General features: G+C 39.8%; 1 pseudogene; it reads right to left on the bottom strand.

The window, feature by feature from the left end:
• Positions 1-2,273: 2,273 nt before the first annotated feature.
• On the bottom strand, positions 2,274-2,876 carry LOC147824563 (ADP-ribosylation factor 1 pseudogene; annotated as a pseudogene).
• Positions 2,877-6,000: the final 3,124 nt, after the last annotated feature.

The following is a 6,000-nucleotide window of genomic DNA, read 5'->3' as shown; positions in this document are numbered from 1 at the left end:
AGTTTAGTGTTTCTGTTTTAATATTTAGATCTTTAATCCACTTCGATCTTAGTTTAGTGCATGGTGATTGGTATGGGCCTACCTTTAATCTTTGGTAGGTTGAAATCCAGTTTTGCCAACACCATTTATTAAATAGGCTATCTTTCCTCCAATGATGGTGGTTGGCTCCTTTGTCAAAGATGAGGTGGCTGAGTATGTCTGGAGTTGCTTCTGCATCTTCTAATCTATTCCACTGATCCTCAGGTCTGTTTTTTTGGCAGTACCATGCTGTTTTTTTCACAGTAGCTTTGTAGTATAGTTTCAAGTTGGGGATTGTGATACTCCCTGCCATGTCTCTGTTGCTTAGAATTGCTTTTGCTATTCTAGGTCTCTTCTGGTTCCAAGTGAAATTTTGGATTGTTTTCTTTAGTTCTGTGAAGTATATTGTTGGAATTTCCATAGGTATTGCATTGAATCTATATAGTAGTTTTGGAAGTATGGCCATTTTCAGTACATTGGTTCTTCCTGCCCAGAAGCAAGGGATGTCTTTCCATTTTCTTCTATCCTCTTTGGTCTCATTTTTCAGAGTGCTGTAGTTTTCAGTGTAGAGGTCTTTTGATTCCTTTGTTAGATTGATTCCTAGATATTTCTTTTTTAAGATGCTATTGTAAAAGGAATTTTTTCCCTAATTTCTCTCTCAGTGAGTCTGTTATTTGTGTACAAGAAGGCTATTGTTTTTTGAGTGTTGACCTTGTATGCAGCTACTCTACTGAATCTGTCAATTAAGTCTAGAAGTCTTTTGGGAGAGTTTTTTTGGGTCTTCTATGTAAAGTATCATATCGTCATCAAATAATGACAATTAAGCTTCTTCCTTTCCTATCTTTATTCCTTTTGTTTCTTTCTCTTTTATAATTGTTGTAGCTAATGTTTCCAGAACTATATTGAACAGGAGTGGTGATAGTGGGCATCCTTGTCTTGTTCCTGATTTTAGCATGAAAGTTTTCAGTTTTTGACCATTTAGTATGATGCTGGCTGTTGGTTTTTCATAGATAGCCTTAATCAGGTTGCAATAAAGACCTTCTATTCCAATTTTCTGTAGGGTTTTTATCATGAATGGGTGTTGGATTTTGTCAAATGCTTTTTTTCTGCATCTGTTGAGATGATCATATGGTTTTTGTCCTTGACTCTGTTAATATAGTGTATTACATTTATTGATTTACAAATGTTGAACCATCCTTGTCCCTGCAATAAATCTGACTTGGTCAGGGTGTATGATCTTCTTGATGACCCTCTGTATCTGTTTGCCAGTATCTTTTTTTTTTTGATTACTAATCACGTATTGAAAGCAGTAAGAGGTTCCACAACACCAAATAAACCAGTTCTGAAGTTTCCCCAAGATAAATTTAACTGCTCCAGTTTCTTCAGTGTTTATCAAAATACAAAAGAAAAAAGTAGAGGTCATCTTTTCTGATGGCAAATCAACCCTTACGGGCCGAGGGAGGAAGCTATTTCACACATGGAGGTGGGGGTGCTCCAGGACTGTGGTCTGGAATGGACCGACCGACCCAGCTTGCAGGCGCTCCTGCTGGTGAGACCCAGACTGGCCAACTTGTCTGAATGGGCACTGAGGACAGGGGCTGCCACTCCAGCTGCACCAGGCAAGGGTGAGGCTGGTCCCCATGCCCCCATCACAGCCCTCCCAGCCCACCCTGAGGGGACCGTGTGAACATGAGTACAAGCATGGTGTGGAATGCAGGTGAACCAAAGACAGGCAGGCCACAGAGTCTCTACTTTGACCATGCAGTGGATGGCATTTGTTCGTCATGTCTTGTGTGTCCAGTGCAACAGCCGATCTGATGACTAGTGTTCAGGCAGAACTGCAAAACCTACTCTAGGCATAGTCTCCTGTGTGTTCAAGTGTTCTCCTTATCTTGTAATTTTTAACTATTTTTAAAAATGCACTAAGTTTGGGTTAAAAACTGAATGAATCTTGATACCAATCTACACACAGCCCAGTGGCTCCTGGAGGCCAGGTGCCTATGCACCCAAATCCCTTCTCAGTACGGACAGTGAGTTGATTCTTTTCTTTTCTTACAACAAGAAAGCTGAGTAACATTGCATAGGAGTACTAGAAACTGCCTCAGTAGAAACAGAAACTATTTACATTAAATAAAAACCTGGCTGCAGGCTGCATCTGCACATGTGCAGCACAGTGCGTGCACACTGACCAATCCATGGAAGCAGCTTCTGGCACTCGGGACCACAGAGTTGCATGTTTGCCACATGAGAGAAAAGTGGAGGGCAGAGAGGAGGAAGTGAGGGGAAGGGGGTTCTGCCTCACTTCTGGTTCTGGAACTGATTGGACAGCCAGTCCAGTCCTTCATAGAGCCCATCCCCACTGGTGGCACAGGTGGCCTGAATGTACCAGTTCCTGTGGCGTAGAGAGTGCAGCCCCAGCTTGTCTGTGATTTCAGCTGCATTCATCGCATTGGGGAGGTCCTGCTTGTTGGCAAACACGAGGAGGATAGCATCTTGGAGCTCATCCTCAGCCAGCATCCTCATGAGCTCCTCACGGGCCTCATTCACATGCTCTCTGTCATTGCTGTTCACCACAAAGATCAAGCCTTGGGTGTTCTGAAAGTAGTGGTGCCACAGTGGCTGGATCTTGTCCTGGCCACCCATGTTCCACACGGTAAAGCTGATTTGTTTTATTCGATGGTCTCAACATTGAAACCTATGGTAGGAATGGTGGTCACAATTTCACCAAGCTTCAGTTTATACAGAATTGTCGTCTTCCTGGCAGCATCCAGGCCCACCATGAGAATTTGCATTTCTTTTTTGCCAAAGAGGCCCTTGAAGAGGTTCACAATGATATTCCTCATCCTTGTGGATTCTTGGAAGTGACACTGGCCAGAGACCTCAGCGGTGGCTGCTCTGAGCCAGGTGTTGGTTTTGCTCCCTGCCAGTATCTTGTTGAGGATTTTTGCATCTATGTTCATTAGGGAGATTGGCCTGTAGCTCTCTTATTGGGTTGGGTCTTTCCCTGGTTTTGGAATCAAAGTAACACTTGTTCCCAGGAAAGAATTTGGAAGCCTTGCTTCCCTTTCAATTTCCTCGATGAGTTTAAAGAGTAATGGTGATAGTTCTTCTTTAAATATCTTGTAGAATTCAGCAGTGAAGCCATCGGGACCTGGGCCTTTCTTTGTTGGTAAATTTTTTATTACATTTTCAGTTTCACTCATTGTAATTGGAGTGTTTAGAATTTCTATATCTTCTTCATTTAACTTTGGAAATTCGTGTGTATCTAGGTATCTGCCCATTTCTTCTGTGTTTTCCATTTTATTAGAGTACAGGTTCTTGAAGTAGGTATTGATGATCCTCTGGATTTCTGTTGGATCTGTTGTGACTTCACCTTTTTCATTCTTAATTGCATGTATTTGTGCTTTTTCTTTCCTTTTTTTTTGATAAGGTTGGCTAAAGCCTTATCGATTTTATTTATTCTTTTGAAAAACCAGCTCTTTGATTCATTGATTTTTTTGTATTGTTCTCTTAGTCTCTATTGCATTGATTTCTGCTCTGATCTTTATAATTTCCTCTCTTGTACGAGCTTTGGATTTGTTATGCTCTTCTTTTCTAGGAGCTTGAGTTTCTGCATTAGGTTATTTATCTGAGTTCTCTCTGTTTTCCTAATATGGGCATTCACTGCTATGAATTTCCCACATAGAACTGCTTTCATTGTGTCCCATAGATTCCTGTATGTTGTACTGGCATTATCATTTACTTGTAGAAACTGTTTAATTTCTTCTTTAATTTCCTCTGTGACCCATTGGCTGTTCAGGAGGGTATTATTCAGTTTCCATGTGTCTGTGGGGGTTTTGCAGTTTCTTATGTTATTGATCTCCAATTTTATTGCACTATGGTCTGATAATATATAGGGAGTAACTTCAATTCTTTTACATTTACTTAGACATGTTCTATGAGCTAGCATGTGGTCTATTCTGGAGAATGAACTGTGTGCAGCCAAAAAGAATGTGTATTCTGATTTTGTGGGGTGGAACACTCTGTAAACATCTATTAAGCCCATTTGTTCAATAACTTGGCTCAGTTCTAGAATTTCCTTGTTAATTTTTTGTCTAGATGATCTGTCTGTTTGTGATAGTGGGGTACTGAGGTCCCCCACTACAACTGTATTAGTGCTTATTTGGTTTTTCATGTCCATTAATATTTGTTTTGTATAGTTGGGGGCATTCATATTTGGTGCATATATATTTATGATTGTCATCTCTTCCTCTAGGATTGTTCCCTTCACAAGGATGTAGTGACCATCTTTGTCTCTCTTCATCAGTTTTGGTTTGAAATCTACTTTGTCTGCAAATAAGATTGCTACCCCTGCTTTTTTCTGGGTTCCTGTGGTGTGGAGAACTATTTTCCATCCTTTTACTTTCAGTCTATGAATTTATTTTTGAGTTAGGTGTGTTTCTTGTATACAGCATATTGTTGAATTTTGCTTCTGAATCCATTCTGCCAGTCTATTTCTTTTGATTGGTGCATTGAGGCCATTAACATTGATGGTTATAATTGATAGATATTGATTCATCCTTGTCATGATGTTTTATTTTTGTTGGCTCTTTTATTTATTTTTCCCCTTTTCCCTTTAGTGTCTTACCTTACCTGGTGAGTTCCCTCTTTGGGCCTCAGGGAGTTGTGACCTTCAGTGTTTTTTTCGAGGATATTGTTTAGAATTACTTGTGGTGCTGGTTTGGTGATCATGAAATTTCTCAGATGTTCTTTGTCATGGAAGTATCTAATTTCCCCATCAATTTTGAAAGATAATTTTGCAGGATACAACAGTCTAGGTTGGAAGTTATTTTCTTTTAGGGCTTGAAATACTTCACTCCAGACTCTCCTTGAGTTGAGGGTTTGTGTTGAGAAGTCTGCTATGATTCTGATGGACTTTCTTTTGTAGGCGATTTGTTTCTTTTCTCTAACTGCTTGTAAGATTTTGTTCTTCTGTTGGGTTTCTGGGATCTTGACTATTATATGTCTAGATATAGATTTTTTTTTGATCATGGCTAGTTGGTGTTCTATATGCCTCACTTATCTGTATATCCAATTCTCTACCTGTCTGGGAAGTTTTCCACTATTATTTCTGTGAACAGTTTTTTAATGTCAGTTGTACTTTCTCCTGCTTTTTTGTGGACTCCTATCAGTCTTATGTTATTCTTCTTTGCATTGTCTAGCAGCTGCTGGATTGATTTCTCGTGGTCCCTTACTATTTTTAAAAAATCTCTGTTTTCATGGTCCTTAACTGCAATCCTGTCTTCTAAATCTGATACTCTATCTTCAGATTCCCTTAATCTGCTGTGCATGTTTTCAGTGGAGTTTTTATTCTCCTGAATATCTGTTTGAATCTGTTTCATGGATTCCATTTCTTTCTTCTGTTGGGCAATCATAGTTTCCATTTCTTTCATATGCTGGGCATTGAGGGCTTCCAGCATGTTTCTGAGCTCATGTATTTTTTTATCTGTTTCTGTTCTAGAGCCTCTAATCATGTCTTTCACTCTGCTCACCATCTCTGTAGTTATCTGGGAGATTATTTCTGCTTTGAATTTTTCTAGAGCCTCATTCATCTGTTTTGTTACTTCCTGTCCTATCAGTTCAGGGTGTCCAGGTGGTTGATTATCAGACTTTTCCACCTCGTTTCCCCTGGGGTTTACCCTTGATGGGGTGGAAGTCTGGGTTTGTGCCTTGCTTAAATGTCTTCTCATTTTTGTTTTTTGGTACTGTCCTTGGTTTAACTCCTGGTTTGATACTTTGAAATTGCATATTGTAAGTATCTTTGTTGCTTGTAATTGGAACCCTTATGGAATGATTGCTTCTCAGAGGTATAGCTGGTCTTTAGGTTTTGAGTCTCTAATGAGTCTGAGGCTATCTCATTTTCATTATACCAGGAAGGACCACTGACTAGATCAATAACAACACCTTAGCCCAAGTGATACAATCAGCAACACCATAGCATCA

Source organism: Heterocephalus glaber, unplaced genomic scaffold (assembly GCF_053883595.1).
Source record: "Heterocephalus glaber isolate CG9 unplaced genomic scaffold, H.glaber_assembly_v1.0 deba00001538, whole genome shotgun sequence".
Classification (NCBI taxonomy): domain Eukaryota; kingdom Metazoa; phylum Chordata; class Mammalia; order Rodentia; family Bathyergidae; genus Heterocephalus; species Heterocephalus glaber.
The sequence above is the reverse complement of the archived record's forward strand: the minus strand, read 5'-3'. Positions and strand labels throughout refer to the sequence as shown.